This window comes from Sapajus apella, unplaced genomic scaffold (assembly GCF_009761245.1).
Source record: "Sapajus apella isolate SASKATOON/1434 unplaced genomic scaffold, GSC_monkey_1.0 scaffold270, whole genome shotgun sequence".
Taxonomy (NCBI): domain Eukaryota; kingdom Metazoa; phylum Chordata; class Mammalia; order Primates; family Cebidae; genus Sapajus; species Sapajus apella.
Genome location: NW_022437210.1, coordinates 79473 through 96542, shown reverse-complemented (window position 1 = coordinate 96542; position 17070 = coordinate 79473). Strand labels below are relative to the sequence as shown.

Genomic DNA, 17070 nt, shown 5'->3' with positions numbered 1-17070 from the left:
GTCCATTGAAACATTAACTATATAAAGCAGGACTGGGGAGACATAAGCATGAAGGACGGACTTATACACCTTTGTGACTGGGCTCACAACTGACATGAGAATATCTCTCTTTTCCTGGTAGAGCAGGGGAAGGTGCTGGTGTGATCTACATACAATCCTTCCCAAGGTGGGAGGACACTGGAGTGATGACTGTACTTTACGTCATCTTGCTTTTCTCATACCTGGTGGTCCTGGGACTAGGAATGCAAATAGCATCCAGAACAGGAATTATTCCTAAGCAGGAAACTGTAAATATATTTTATGTCTGTGATGCAAGAATTCCTGAGAGCCTGGAGAGGAGGTTGTGCAATCACTGCATCTGGATAAGTTGGGGTTAACACTGAATGCAGCTGTATTGCCTGGGGTCAGATAGCCAACCAGCTCTCTACCTGCATAACCCTAACCTCTGTTAACTAGAATGGACTGACAGGAGACACTTGCTAGAACAGTATTGCTCCCCGCAGTCTAGGCCAGCAGAGCAGCAGAACATTATGTTCCTTCCCAAACTGGAAATGTTTGGTATAAATGAAGAGAAGGAGAAATAGTAGCTGAGGGTAAATGAATGAATAAATGGGTTACATAATGAGGAAAATCCAATATAACATGAACTACTCGAAAGAGGCATAAGCAAGAGATGATATTGTCTCTTAGCTCAATTTTACCAGATGCCTGAAAGGGTGTATCTATATGTTACTGAGATGACTCCTATTTTTGGACTACACTGGGATAATCGTTAATGACCAAACAGGATTCTGGTAATATGCCAGCTTCTTTTTACTCTTATGATTCCTCTGATATAGGAGATCTGTGATTGGCCAGGCCCAGTGGCTCACGCTTACAATTTCATCACTTTAGAAGGCCATTGTAGAAGCATTGTTTAAGGCTAGGAGTTTGAGACCAGCCTGGGAAAAATAGTGAGACCCCATTCCTACAAAATATTAAAAATTAGTTGGGCATGATGATGTGCCACTGTGATGCTAGCTACTCAGGAGGCTGAGGCAGAAGGATCACTTGAGCCCAGGAATTCAAGTTTACAGTGAGCTTTGATTGTGCCACTGCATTCCACCTGGGCAACAGAGCAAGACCTTGTCTCTAAAATAAATAAATAAAAATTATAAAAAGAGATAATGTGGTCAAAGACCAGGGTGTGATCTGTGGTCCAATCAAAATATTTGGTTTTGTCCCTGTTTCCTGACAAGCAGGTTCTAAAATATTTGCAGTCTCCTCAGCAAAGCACGAAGCTATGATTAGAGGATTGGAACTTTCAGCCCCATCCCTTACCACTGCAAAGGAAAGCAGGGCTGGAGGTTGAGTTCAGTCACCAATGGCCGATGATTTAATTAATCTTGCCTGCACATGAAATTACCATAGAAACCTCTAGAGATTGGGTTTTGGAGAGCTTTCCAATTGGTGAGCACACCCATGTGTCCACGTGCTGGGAGGATGGTGCACCCCATCTCCATGGGAACAGAGGCTCCTGTGCTCAGAGCCCTTCCAGACCTCACCCTGTGCATACTTCTTCTGTCTGTTCATTTGCATCCTTTATAACTGCTATGGTTTGAATGTTTGTCCAACAATGTATCTGTTGGATGATTTATCCCCAATGCAACATCTTTAAGAGGTGGGAACTCTGAGAGGTGATTGGACAATCAGAGCTCTGCCCTCATTAATGGATTAAGTCTGACCATAAAAGGATCTGAGGCTGTGAGTCTGACCTCTTTTTCCCTCTACCTCTCACCCTCTCTTGCCCTTTTGCTTTCTACCAGATACAATCCCTTGATCTTGGAATTCCCATTCTCAACAACCATGAATCAAATAAATTGCTGTTTGTTATAAGTTATCCAGTCTCAGGTGTTCTGCTATAGTCACATAATTTAAGCCAGGGATCTCTAACCCCCGGGGCTGTGGATTGGTACAGATTCTTGGCCTGGTAGGAACCAGATCACACAGCAGGAGGTGATTGGTAGGCAAGAGAGCATGAGCATGACCACAGGAGCCCTGCCTGCTGTCAGATGAGTGGCGGAATTTAATTGTCATAGAAGCGTGAACCCTATTGTGAACTGTGCATGTGAGGGATCTAGGTTGTATGCTCCTTATGACACACTAATGCCTGATCATCTGAGGTGGAACAGTTTCATCCTGAGACCATTCCCCTCCACCCCCTGCCACCTCTGCTGGTCCATGGAAAGATTGTCTTCCATGAAACCGGTCCTGATGCCAAAATGTGGGGACCGCTGAATTAAGCTATAACAATAATAAACTGCAATACTGAGTGTGAAAGGAAAATAAAATTTCAGAACTCCAAACTCACTATACTAAAGGAAAAGGTTAAGTTTGGAAACTGAGTGATGGAAAAACTGCCTTTCTTTTGTTCCTAAAAAACTAACTGCAAAGATAGGAGACCACATATCTCCCCAGATGGCCTCCCTCGCAAATTGCTCACAGGATAATTCCTTGTGATCCCCAACATCTTTACTCTGAAATAGAGTTTTGTTCAAATTCCCCCTGACAATGTAAATTAACAGCTATTTCTTCACAGGTACAGAACAAACACAAGACTAGAAATCATCCCTCCACCCACCCAGAGACAAATGCATATTTGACTTCTCTATCCAATGTTTACTTTATCTTATGTAAAATGCAGATTTACTAAACATGAGATGAAAGCATAGTTGACTCTTCCTTTTTCCTCTCCTGCCTGCTTTTCGCCTGTAAATACTGCAGCCCTCAAAACCCTCTTTAAAAAGCATGGGTCACAGGTGGTACAATGATTTGTGTCTCTTTTTCCAAGATGCATCTTCAGCATGGGAAAATAAACTTCTAAACTGATTGAGAACTGTCTGGGATGTTTTATGGTTTGCATGACAATAGCAACTTCCTGAGTTATTTGAGTTAGTTTAAGAATTTTCAAGCCTTGGGAGGTAAGAAACCCCTGACTCTGCAGCCATGTTAGACAGAAGTGCAGGTAACCTGGGACCCGATACCTGTGACTTGCATCTGAAGTGAGGACAGTCTTATGGGACTGAGCCCTTAAACCTGCGGAGTCTGGGGTGAACTCCAGGTAGTTAGTGTCAGAATTGAGTCAAATTCTAGGACTCCCAGCTGCTGTTGGAGAATCAGATAATTACTTGGATGGAGGAAAACCCCATCACCATCCCACAGAGAGAAGCTTATAGTAAGAGTAAGCAAGTAAACTTCTACCTTCTTCAGTCCCAGAGGAAAAGATAAACAAAATGTAAGCATTTATTTCATGTCCCTAAGTCTGCTAAACACAGGTTGCTACCAGCTGTTCATTGTCCAGACATAGAGTGGCCCTACCTCTAACCTGGAAGTTAGGATTTTCTTTTACGCCTCTGAAGGGGTCACATAAAAACAAGTAAATGTGCCAGGGCACGGTGGCTCATGTGTGTAATCCCCGAACATGGGGAGGCTGAGGTGGGCTGATCACCTGAGGTCAGAGTTTGAGACCAGCCTGACCAACATGGAGAAACCCTGTCTCTGTAAAATTACAATATTAGCCAGGCATGGTGGTGCTTGCCTGTAAGCCCAGCGACTCGGGAGGCTGAGGCAGGAGAATTGCTTGAACCCAGAAGGGAGAGGTTGTGGTGAGCTGAGATCCTGCCATTGCACGCTAGCCTGGGCAACAAGAGTGAAATTTTATCTCAAAAACAAACAAAAAACCTAACAAATGGTGGATATTCTCTCCCCAGAAATATTTCTACACACAAGAACATACAAATGTTAATATAAGACATCAGTGTGCACCCAGATCCTCTGTGATCTTACAAATCTGGGTTTTTAAATCCTAGTAAGAGACAATGCAGAGGGAAGATGTGTGAATAATCATTTCACCATCACACAATGCCCTTCCAATAGTCTAGAGCATAAACTGGGATAGACAATCACTTGAGGTTATAACTTATTTTCAAGGGAATGGGTGGAAAGATGTTATTTATTCATCACATTCATTCATCCGAGTGCCCCTCAGGCACCAGATAAATTTCTTGTCTTGGATCACTGCTCCAAGAATTAAAATTTGTCATTCTTTTCCCACCCTTCACACTCAGCATTTGAGCCCTCTTATTACATCAGAATTCCACGTCGTCAATGAAAGGAGTCAAACTCTGTAAAATATTTGAAGAGATTTATTCTGAGCCAAATATGAGTGACCACAGCCCATGATACAGCCCTGAACATGTGTTCAGGTGGTTGGGGTGCAGGTTGGTTTTTTACATTTTAGGAAGACAAGAGACATCAATCAAATGCATTTAAGATGTACATTGGTTCAGTCCAGAAAGGCGGAACATTTGAAGCAAGTGGGGGTGGAGGGTAGGGCTTCTAGGATACAGGTAGATTTTTAAATGTTCTGGTTGGCAAATGATTCAGTTATTATCAATAGAAAGGAATGTCTGGGTTATGATAAGAGGTTGTGGAGTCCAAAATTTTATCATGCAGATGAAGCCTCCAGGTGGCAGGCTTCGGAAAGAAAAGGTTGTAAACGTTTCTGATCAGACTTAAGGTCTGTGTAGATGGTAAATGCTGGTCAGCTTTTCCTGAATTCCAAAAGGGAAGAAGGCATAATGAGACATGTTCAACACCTGCTTCCCATGGTGGCCTGAGCCAGTCTTCCAGGTGAACTTTTGAGTGCCCTGGCTGAGGGTGTCCATTAAGATGGTTGGGAGGGGTGGCTTTGAAGTTTATTTTTGGTTTACAACATGTGAAGTGTTGAGAGGAGACAGAAACCACCTCCCTCCCTAGAAGAGGACAACACTCCAGTCACCCCTGCAGTTGATCATGGACATCAGTCTTAGGCTCCACCAGTCATATGAGCACCTGCTGAAGCTGTGTCATTTTCTTGGGTAAATAATGGGACTTTTGCCATCTTACACCACGAACGTTAAGGACACCGACACACAAGGAGTGAGCTTAGAAGCAGAGGTTTAATAGGCAAAAGAAAGACAAAGGTGAATAGCTCTCTGGTGTGTGAGAGAGGGGTGCCTGAAAGGAAATTCTGGCCTGGAATCAGAGCGCCCTAGATTTTATAGGCAAGGCTGAGGAGATGGTGTCTGATTTATGCAGGGCCTACAGGTTGGTTGGACCAGGTGTGACATTTACATCGTGCATGGAAAAAGCTGTTCCCCCACCCTAATCCTATTAGGTTAATGGGCTTTCCACTAGGGGGGTACCATGTTGTCTTCTCCTTACAGTACACATGGCTGGTGAACAGAAGGGAAGATGGAGCCACCATTGAGAACATGCCTAGTCCCAGGTGTCCTTTTCCTATTGGCACAGCTGCCGCATTCACCCATGAGAGCTTCCAGCTTGCTTGTCTATGTCTGAAGCTTGATTTTACAGGCTGCTCTTTGTTAGAAAAGAAAATGATTTGGTGGCTACTCTCAATTAAAAGGAAAACCTTACTGAGCCTTCTGTACCCTCTCTACCTGCCTAAATAATTTCAACTGAATTCCTATATCACTGCCAGACTCTGAGCAAGAATGAGGTGACATAGAGAGGCTGGGACTGTGCAGAATGCATTTTAGAGAGAATGGCTGAGTGGCAGTAGTGATGTCCAGTTTCCAGGTACAGCAGTGACATCTGTCCTAGCCTCAGGGCCCAGTGTCCAGCACCAGGGTGTCAGAGGTGTGAGCAGTGGCGTCTGTGCTCAGCAGCAGGGGCAGTTGTTCCCAGGAGGGACCTGATCCAGGGTGGGCTGTAGATTCTGTTCCTGGATGTGTAGTTTTCAGCCTTGTTCTGTGGCCTTCCCCACAATAAAATTAACCACCAACACCAGATATACAACTTTATGTGTAAATTACAGAAATTTGTTTTCCACAGTTTGCTCTAAGAAGTGAGTGAGAAATCAGCATGTGGCCCAGCGTCAGAGAGCAGCCTTCAGAGGTGTTCGTTGTGTGAGAGCCACATCCCGAATTGTCTACCTGGCCTCTACCCCATGGTGGAGAGATCAACAGGGAATATTACATCTCATAATTGATGATATACAACCTCCCTTTTCTTTCTGAGGGAAAAAACAGCTTTTAACCAAGGTTTGAAAACCCACCTGACCCACCCACTCTGGCACTCTCTGACCACTGATGTCAGTGGTTCCCAATTTGTCTAAGCAACACGATTGCTAGTGGGGGTTAGAAAATCCTCAGGCCGCTCCCCAGAACCCCTGTCTCACAGTATTATGCACAAGATGAAGGAAGCATTTATATAACAAGCCCTACAGGCGAGGCTCATGCACAGACATGTGGGATCCTGGTGTTCTTGCTGCTCCAAGTGTGATCTGGAGACCAACAGCAGGAGCTCCGGCCTTGTCATAAATCCAGAATCTCTTGCTTGACTCCAGACTTCCTAGATCTCAGCACCACGTCCAGGTGATTCCTGTGCACATGAGAGGTCCTTGTCTAAGTGTCCTCTAGGCGTGGGGTCAGAACTGTGCAGTCTGTTCTGGGTGTGGTCTGATCAGACCCCTTAGAACTGGAGGTCCAAGGTTCAGTCCTTGCGCTCATTTTTTTTCCCATTTATTTTATTGCATTTTAGGTTTTGGGGTACATGTGAAGAACAGGCAAGATTGTTGCCTAGGTACACACGTGGCAGTGTGATTTGCTGCCTTCCTCCCCATCACCTACCTCTGGCATCTCTCCCCTTGCTATCTCTCCCCAGCTCCCCACCCCCCACCGTCCCTCCCCTATTTCCCCCCAACTGACCCCCTTGGTTCCCTCATCCATGCTTGAGGTTTTAAGTATTGTTTATATGGTGTGACCTCCTAAATCGACTTCTCCAGCCCAGTCCTTTCTCCTAAACTCTAGAGTTGTCTGCCCTGCTGCCACCCCAGCTCCCTCACCTACATTCCTGGTAGACATCTCCTCCACTGAGTGCCTGGGAGGCCCCCTCCTCAGTATGCTCCTGCCAGAGTCCCCCCATCTCCACTGATAGCAGCTCCACCCTTCTACTTACTCATTTAAAACTATGGGTGTCCTTGATTCATCTTTCTCACACCACAGATACAATCCATTGGCAAATGCCATGAGTCCACTTTAAAGCGCATCCAGAATCCCCTCACATCCCACTATGTCCCCTGCTCACACCCCAGTCCAGGTAACGAACATTTCCAGCCTGGAATACTGCGCTCACTTCTTACTGTTTTGCCTTCTGCTTCCCTTGTCCCTCACCTCTCAATTCCATCCTCAGCATAGCAGTCAGAGATCCTTTTAAAAGAGACGTCATACAATGTCCTTCTGCTCAAAACTGTCCTCCATCTCCCATCCCACTCAGAACAAAGGTCAGATCCAGCCCCACTGCCCTCAAGCTGACCTGCTGTGGCCATACCTCTGACGTCATCTAGCTTGTCTCTGTTCAGCCCTCCTGGCCTCCTTGCTCTTCTGGGAACACAGGCACCTTCCTGCCCTAGTGCATTTGCCCTGGAAGTTCCCCTGCCTGGAAAGAACTTCCCCAGATATCCTCATGGACACTCACACGTCCCTCAACTCTTTCCTCAAAGGTCACCTTTGCAATGTGGTGCACACTGACCACCCAGCACAACAGCCACCTTCCCTGTTCCCACTCTTCACACCCTGGATTACCAGCCTCACTGTACTTCCCACCTTCTAGCACTTTCCTTCCTTACTCTGGTTATAGTGTATCCATCTTCTGCCCCTTCCCGCTGTAACATATGCTCCAAAAGGCCAGAGATTTTTCTGATTTTACTTCAGTGATGTTCCCCAGATGCAGAACGATTCAAACGCAGATGAATGAATGATCACTGTAGAGCACCTCCTATTCTAGACAGGATCTTTGTTAACATAGCCTCAGGCCAAATGCTGTTTTGTGGCAGCTACAGCACAAGGTCCCCTCACACTGACATCCGGGCTGCCTGTGCTTTTCTCAGCAGTGCTGCTTGTGTTCTCCCTCCCCCACCCTCCTCCCACACCAACCCCCACGCACACTGCAGCACACAACCAGGTTTCTCTCTTCAGGAAAGAACAATTCTAGACTATGGACCCAATTTAACAAAAAAATATGAATCTAAATTAGACTTTGCTTTAGATTCATGAGTTGGGATTGGAGCCAGCACCACGATCACTAGAACCAGGGAAGGGAGAGAGGGCAGGAGAGCAGAGCAGAAGAGGAGCCCTAGAAGGAGGGCAGGAGCTGAATGGGTCTGAAACTTTGTCTCAGAAAAACAGAGACTCCTGTGTGCAGGGGACGCCCTGGGTGATGTGTAACTCTCTGTGGTCACAGCTTTTGTCGGACAAGTTTCCACTGAAGGGACAAGGACAGTGGAGCAGTGAAGCTGACCCAGCTGAGGACTGACTACATAAAGCCCATGATGGACTCAACAGCAACAGGGCAGAGGCCCCATCCACAACTCGGCTCCTCACAGCCTTCTCCATCCCCACCTGCAACAGACACAGCTCAGCGAACATGCGGATTCAGGTCTTTATTTTCTCTCTCAAATTTCAGGAATTGACTTATTTAATTAACTCATCAACCTCTCACGGCAAATGTTTGAGGAAACACATTTATATTCAGATTCTATTCTATTTTCAGTAGGGAAGTAAGAGGTTGCGGCTCAGTGCACCATGAAGTTGAGACAGAGATGGAGACACAAGCCCCACCTCTCTGGAACAGGAAAGATGACTGGGGAGGGAACACAGGTCAGCGTGGGGACAGGGGTCACGGTGGACACGGGGTGGACTGTCTCTCCACCACCTCACATTATGCTAACAGGGACGCAGACACATTCAGATGCCTTTGCAGAAAGAGATGCCAGAGGCTCTTGAAGTCACACAGGGGAGGCGTGAAGAAATCCTGCATCTCAGTCCCACACAAGGCAGCTGTCTCAGGCTACAGAAAACAATAGTCATGAACAAATTCAGGTCAGTCATGGTAAGTGATGACACTCTGAACAGCCCACCACACACTCAAAATGTCCCAGTCAAAGAATCCACCTTACCTAGTCCGGTCCCCTCTGCCCCGAACCCTGCCCACTTCAGACTCCCAGTGTCTCACCTTTGTAATCCACGAGAGACAGATCAGAGCCCTGGACACTGTCGCTGCCTGGGTTAGAATAAAAGCAGGACCTGGTCAGAGTCCGCAGGAAGCGTGGGACAGGAGGAATTATGGGGTGAGTGAGCTCCTCCACACTCCCGCCCCCCACCACTTGCATGTAGCCTGAGAGTAGCTCCTTCTTTTTCCACCTATGGGAAGAAAACTTCTTGTGAGGGGACAGGGAGGAGGCAGCGCCATGAGATCTTAGCAGAAACTCCAAGTCTTGGTCCCAAGAGAAGTTTCTAGAGCTATGACTACAGACCCAAGACAGGATCAGAAAACATAAGAAAAGCAAGTATGGGGTCCTGGGCCAACTGCCTTCCTAAGGTTTGTCCTTAGCAGGGACCTTCCTCTGACTTGTGAATGCTGGGATCAGGACCCTAACACCACAATCATCAAGGTGATACATCTGTCTTTCATTGTCACATGTGCTTCACAGAAGAATAAATGCTGGCACACAGGGCCCCAGGCTGGGTCAGCCCATGTGTGGATGGTCCTTCCCAGTAATGAGGCAGGGGAACACTTCTACCTGGGGCTTGAAACCCCAAAAGGGACAAGAAAACCCAGACTTCACTCCTCACCCCTTCCCTACCTGAGCTCAACCTCCTTCACATCACATCAGCGACCACAGCTCCGATGACCACAGCTCCCAGGATGGCCAGGCAGGCAACGGTGTCCATAGTGAGGATGGTGAACTGGGAATATGGCTCTGGGAAAGGAAGGGAAGGTGGGGGCCCCTGACTCCAGGCCTCAGCCCTGACCCTGCGGAAGGCTCCAGAAGGGCTCCTGCTTTCCCTGAGAAGAGACATGACACCCCCATTCCCCTCCTTACCCATCCCCCTCCTTACCCCATCTCAGGGTCGGGGGCTCCAGCAGTCCCTCGTGCTGCACATGACAAGTGTATCTCTGCTCTTCTCCAGAAGGCACCACCACAGCTGCCCATTTCTGGAAGGTTCCATCCCCTGCTGGCCTCGTCTCCACAAGCTCCGTGTCCTGAGTTTGGTCCTCCCCATCCCGCTGCCAGGTCAGTGTGATCTCCGCAGGGTAGAAGCCCAGGGCCCAGCACCTCAGGGTGGCCTCATGGTCAGAGATGGGGTGGTGGGTCACGTGTGTCTTTGGGGGCTCTGATGGGAAGAGTCAGAAAATTCAGGCACTTTGCATCTCTCAGTAGCACCCATGTGACCATCCTGAGAATGGACAGGACACCTGGGGTGTCAAAACTCAGATCCCAGCCTGGACACAGGCACCTGGGATAATCTCCTATTCCTTGGAAAGTTCTAGTCTCTGAGGCAGGAACAGCGACTTCTGCTCCTGACCTGAATGGAGGCTGAGGGACTCAGAGAAGCCGGAATCAGACTTTCCAACACATTGAGTGTGAGGCAGAGAATAAGGTCTGTGAGAAAAAGTCAGGGTGCCCAAGGGTGCTGCAGGAGTCAAAGGGGACCCCTGATCAGTATTCCAGGGACTGTACTCCCCTCCATTTCCTCAGAGACATCATCCCTTAATTGTCCTAGAGAGCAGAGGGGGCCTCAGAGGAAACACAGGAAAACTCATGCCATTCTCCATTCAAGGGAGGGCGATATTCTAGCGCTGATCCCATTTCCCTACCCTCCTCGTGGGAGGCCATCCGGGAGTTCTATAGTAGGTGGGGAAGGCTCCCGATGCCCTGGTACCCGCGCGCTGCAGCCTCTCCTTCCCGTTCTCCAGGTATCTGAGGAGCCACTCCACGCACTCGCCCTTCAGGTAAGCTCTCGATTGCTCCGCCACGTTGGCCGCCTCCAACTTGCCCTGGGTGATCTCAGCCACCGGGTCCGCGGCGGTCCAGGAGCGCAGGTCCTCGTTCATGGAGATGTAATCCTTGCCGTCATAGGCGAACTGGAGATACCCGCGGAGGAAGCTCCCATTTGGCCCCACATCGCAGCCAATCATTCCCTGGAGGTTGTGAGACCCTGGCCGGGTCCCCGAGGTCAGCCGGACCCATCCAGCGCCGCCCCGCCAGGACCAACCCTCGGGCATTTTGGCCTAAACTGAAAATGAAACCTGGTAAAGGCGCCTGGGGCTCTCCGCGGTGGAGGGTCTGGGCGAGTCCCGCAGCCTCGGGGTGGATCTCTACCCGGAAACTCGGGGCGGTGGGGGGACCCGGGTTGTCTGTGGGGGGTGGGAGGGGTCGTGACCTGCGCTCCGCGCGGGTGTCACTCACCCGCCTTGCTCTGGTTGTAGTAGCCGCGCAGGGTCTGCAGGCCCACTCGGAAAGTCAGTGCCTTGGCCATGGCTCTCCGCGTCTCCCGGTCCCAATACTCCGGCCCCTCCTGCTCCACCCACGGCGCCCGCGGCTCCATCCTCGGACTTGCGGCGTCGCTGTCAAACCCCACGAACTGCGTGTCGTCCACGTAGCCCACGGCGATGAAGCGGGTCTCCCTGTGGCCCGGCCGGGACGAGGCAGTGCCGAAATACCTCAAAGAGTGAGAGCCTGGGGACAAGGAGGGGCTGAGACCCGCCCGAGCCTCCTCACGGCGCGGCTCCCCGAGTCCTGCGCCCCCGCCGGCCGGGCCCCTCGCTCCTCCCGGCAGAAGTCCTTTACTTCCTGACGCTGCACTTACCCGCCCAGGTCTCAGTCAGGGCCAGGGTCCCCAAGAGCAGCAGGAGGAGGGTTCGAGGCGCCATGACCCCAGTCTCCGTGCCTGGGGAAAATCTGAGTCCAGGTGGGTACGTGGGGACTTTAGAACCGGGACCGCGACGGCGCTAATTGTCTTTTCTACATCGAATGGAAGTGGGAACTGGGGTCGCCTGCTGAGTATCCTGGAAGAAGGACCCAACATAGGTTGGGAGAAGTGGTGAAACGCAGGAAAGTGGGGGAATCTGGGCTGCTCCCCAGTGCAGATGGGCCCTTGGAACCTGACACCCTGATACCGACGCCCAGGACTTGGGACTTTGTCCGGATCCCTCAGGAGCCTCTTTGTGGTACTGATTGCATGAGTACTGGCCAAGGACCTGTCTATGGAAACCGGGGAGAGGCAGAGAAGCCAGGGCTGCGCCCTGCCCCTTCCCCATCACTTCTTGTCTTGGAATCCGAGTCCCTGAACTGGACTCCCGTGCCTCCCACTCCATACCTCTCCCCTCCAACTCTTGTACAAGGAAACTCACCATGGGGAACTTGATGCCAGAGAGTGAGCTCGCCCTGGGAATGGAGGTGTAGAGACAGGGGTTTTCTCTCTAAACCTGGTCAAGTTTTGTCTGAAGGCACCAGACAGAGATTCTCATAGAGAACAGTTCCCTTTTTGTTTATTAATACAGTAGGTAGCACAATACTGGTAATCCCTGTATTAGGGATTAAAATCCTACAGATTAGGATTCCAATCTTTAAAAGACCTGTGTCAAAACAGCATCACAGTTAAGCGCTCAAAGCTAAGTTTTACTTTCCCAGACTAAGGATCTGTGACTCTGGGTTGTTACATTTAAAATCATCTTCATTCCCTAGCCCAAGATTCCCCGTGTGAGCCCAGAACATCTCCTGAATACAAAGAAGCAGGGGTCTGTTGGGGGGCTGGTGGCAAGGGAGGGACAGTGGGGAGGGGGTTGTGGAGGTCGGGGAGGGATAACATGGGGAGAATTGCCAGATGTAGGTGACGGCGGTGGGGGGGGAGTGGAGGTAGCAAACCACATTGCCATGTGTGTACCTATGCAACAATCCTGCATGATCTGCACATGTACCCTAGAACCTAAAGTATAAAAAAAAAAAAAAAAGAAAAAGAAGAAGCAGGGTTTGTTTCTGTATATTGCAACCACGAGCCTTTAGTCACCACCGCAAAGTTGCCAGTGCTCCATGCAGTCCCAATGCTCTTCACCAACGCTCCAGCACTGCCGGTTTTTGCGAACGATGCAGTGTGCATACTTTATTTGGACACTTGGTATTTTTGTAACCCTTTTTTTTTTTAATCTTAAGGAGGCCATTAGTTCTTAGGCGGTCCTCCTAGGCTCTTCCACTGCTTTAGAATTATTTCCTCTCTCCTTTTCCTCACCTTCTGCTTCTCCAGCCCTTCTCTGCCCCATCATCCCTCACATCCTCCTCTTCCCTTAGTCCTGCCACCCTGTCACTCCTGAATTGTGGCACTAACACCGTGGCTCACTTCCTTCCCGTGTCTGTTCTCCCCACAGTGCCCAGCCCTCCCGCTAATGTGACTCAGGTCGTGTCATTTCTTCCCTTACAATGGTTGGATTCTGGTCTACCACTTTGCTATTTGTTTTCAATTTGTCTCATATCTCACAGTTTCTGTTCCTCCTTTGCTACTTTCTTATGTGTCAAGCGAACATTTTTTAGTTTATGGTTTTAATTCTCCTAGTGGCTTTTAGCTATATTTCTTTACACTAATTTTTTATTGTTCTAAGAATGGAAACTCAATTCCTTGACTTTTCACAGTGAGGTTGAGGTAATGTTAAACTACATCCAGCAAAATAAAGGACACATGAAATGGTATAGTTTCATTTAACCTACCATTATGCTATTATTGTTGCATATATTACATCAATATACATTATATACTCAATGATACAGTGTAATGTTTCTGTTTTAGAAAAGCAGTCATATGCCTCCAGGAAATTAAGAAAATGAGTGTGTATGTGATATGTGTGTGTGCATCATTTGTTGTTAATCGTTCCTTTCTGTGTATCTGGGTCACCGTCTAGTATCATTTCCCTTCAGCCTGAAGAATTTCCTTTAAAATTACATGTAGTACAAGATGCCTAGGAAATGAATTTTATGGTTTTGATTATCTAAAAATGTCTTTACTTTTAGCCTTTTTCCCTGCACCCCCCCTTTTTTTTCTTATTAGGGAATTTACATATAATGAAAATTTATGAGTTTTAGCTGAGCTTTTTGGTGAATATTGGTAATTATTCGTAGTCATGTAACTACCACGCTGGACAGTAGAGAAACACCACATGCAAAGAACGCCCTGCTAGGCTCCTCCACTGCTTTAGAGTCCTTTCCCCTGCTCCTTTTCCTCACCTCCTGCTTCCCCAGCCCTTCTCCCTGCCCCTCATCCCTCAAACCTTCCTCTCTCCTTAGTTCCCACCGCCCAGTCACTCCAGAATTGTGGCCCTGTAGAGAACAGTTTCTTTTCCCTAAAAACTTTCTTTCTGTCCCTTTCTATTTAATCCTTCCCACCCTCACCCCTTCCCTTCATTCAACCACTGCTCTGCTTTCTGTCACTGAAGTAGTGAAATTTCTAGAATTTCATGGACATGCAATCATATGTGATGTAGTCCTTTGTTTGGTCTGTCACTCAGCATAACAATGTTCAAGATGATGTCATTCATTCATTTTTGTTGCTGAGCAGCTGCCCAGTATTGCTGGAATACCGGTTTATTCACTGGTTTCTCTGTGTCCACTTGATAGAAATGTGGGAGGAAGGCAGCAAATCACACTGCCACGTGTGTACCTATGCAACAATCTTGCATGTTCTTCACATGTACCCCAAAACCTAAAATGCAATAAAATAAATAAATGGGGGAAAAAAAAAGAAATGTGGATTACTCCAGTTAGGGTGTGTCATTAATGAAGCCACTATAAATAACTGCTTACAAGTGTGGTCTTATATTTTTATTTATTTTGGATAAATACATATTTGTGGGATTGCTGGGTCATGTGGTAATGGATGGGCAGCTGTATAAGAAATTGCCAAACCGCTTTACAAATTGGCTGCAACATTTTTTGCATTCCCACCGGCAATATCAGACATTTCTATTTTTTCCATATTCTTGCCGGTATTTAGATTTATCATACGTATTTTTAACTTTACCTATTCTAGGTGATGAGTGATGGTTTCTCATCATGGTTTTAACTTTCACTTCTTTGATGACTAGTATTGCTTGCTATCTCTTCACGTTCATCTCAGTGACTTCTTACATGTATTTTAGGAACTATTTTGCAAATTCAGTGATTAATTCCAGAGACTGTTTCAGAATTTCCTAGTGTTTTCTACATATGCAATGAAGCTGGTGACAAAAAAAAAAGACATTTATTTATTTATTTCCTATCCATTGATCTTTTCCCTTTTAAAATTATGTTTGCTTGGTAGAGGTAAGGTCTCACCATCAGGCTGGTCTCAGACTCCTGAACTCAAGTCATTCTCCCACATCAATCTCTGGAAATGTAGTGATTACAGGCATGAGCTACCATGCTCGGTTCTTCTATTGGTCTTTTATTTCATTGTCTTGCCATGTTGCACTGGTTAGGATGTCTGTTAGGTGTTTAAACAAGAATGATGAGAGCTCACCTATTTGTTTACGAGGAACTTAAACAAATTTACAAGAAAAAAAAAACAGCCCCATTAAAAAGTGGGCAAAGGATATAAACGGAAACTTCTCAGAAGAAAAAATTTATGTGGCCAAGAAACATATGAAAAAAAGCTCCACATCACTGATCGTTAGAGAAATGCAAAACAAACCACAATGAGATACCATCTCTCACCTGTCAGAATGGCAATTACTAAAAAGTCAAGAAGCAATAGATGCTGGCAAGTCTACGGAGAAATAGGAACACTTACACTGTTGGTGGGAATATAAACCAGTTCTGTTGTGGAAGAATTTCACCTGACAAGAAACCCAAACATCATTCAGAGGGTCGGAGGAACACAGTTTATTACGCCAGTGGGCCCAGACGGGTTTGCACCCAAAGGTCTGGCCCTGGCCTGGAATAGCACACAACTTTTATAGGTTGGGTGCAGGGGAGTAACTGAAGGTTTTAGGCAATGTGGCCGTTTCTCAAGGGACTTCCTAGTTAGCAAGCAGGAAGCGTGCATACAGAAGCAGATAGTGGTGGTTAGTCGGGCAATCAGGAGATTTTTCACAAACTTTCCACTTCATTCCCCTTTGATGCTCTTTTATGAACTATATGGAGCATTACCTTTATATTTCAGTTGAGTTTAGTGGCAGTTGGGCTGCTGTTTTCTTGACTACTGTGGCCTCGATGAAGCACTGGAGTGCGCTGACTAGGCAGAGGCCGAAGGTGAGGGCCAGGAAAAGCGTTAGTACAGGCCCTAAGACAGGCAGGATCCACTGAGTACAAGTCCCAAGTCCTGGGGAGCCCCAGAGGCTTTCTGACTCAGTATGTAGCCTTTGAATGAGATTCCTCAATTCCTTGACCTTTCCCGTGACAATTTCTGACTGATTTACATAGTAACAGCATTCTTCCTGCAAGAAGAGGCAGGTACCCACTTCTTCAGCCATAAGTCCAAGGCCCTGTGGTTTCACAGAACCATGGCTGCTAAGGGACTGGTTTTGTAAGGACATTAGGGAGTTGGCCACCCTTTCCATGTCCTCATAGAGTTCCCAGGACAGTTTATGAAAGAAGTGGGCTGAAGTGCTGATGCCTCCTATTCCAGTGCCTATCCCAGCTGCTATGCCAGTTCCTACCAGGAGGGGAAGCAATACAGCCTGTTTGGACTGGTAGTGGGGATTTAGAGCCATCTCAATTTCTTGGTCTGTGGCAACTGAGGTTTCTGGGATTAAGAATGCTCAGCTACATACTCTGGTCCAATTTCTGTCTAAACAAGTGTATGCCTGTCTGCCACATAGGAAGAAGATACCCGGGGGTTGGGGGGCTTGTTGGACCTCCGTGTGGAAGAGGTTAACAGTAGTAGTGCAAGGGAGGTTTGAGAGATTGCCGACTGGCAAGTTCCCTCTGGGACTTTGCACACAGGTGAGTCGGTTTCTACCTTCATGAGTACATTCTCGGCTACTGGTCCTAGCAGAGTCATTCGGCTGGCTTATGTCCAGGAGAGATTCCAACCATCAGGGACTGGAGTAGCCACAAATATTCCCTGTTGGAGGGGGAGACATAACCAACAAGGGTTAGTGAGATTAGTCTCCCCTTGTATATACTGATATCTTGTATTTGGGCATCAGTTTCTAAGGGCTGTGTAAGCCTTCTGATTGCTGAGAGATTTACGCTTCTATAGGGCTCAGGTGTAGCCCTGG

The 17070-nt window shown here is 47.5% G+C and overlaps 1 pseudogene across 1 annotated transcript; it reads right to left on the bottom strand.

The window, feature by feature from the left end:
• Positions 1 to 9686: 9686 nt before the first annotated feature.
• Positions 9687 to 11802, bottom strand: LOC116545444 (annotated as a pseudogene). The gene is made up of 4 exons (XR_004266316.1): positions 11694 to 11802; positions 10767 to 11563; positions 9942 to 10217; positions 9687 to 9802 (listed from the first exon to the last, which is right to left on the bottom strand). The product of XR_004266316.1 is annotated as an HLA class I histocompatibility antigen, alpha chain G-like (transcript).
• Between the last annotated feature and the right edge of the window lie 5268 nt (positions 11803 to 17070).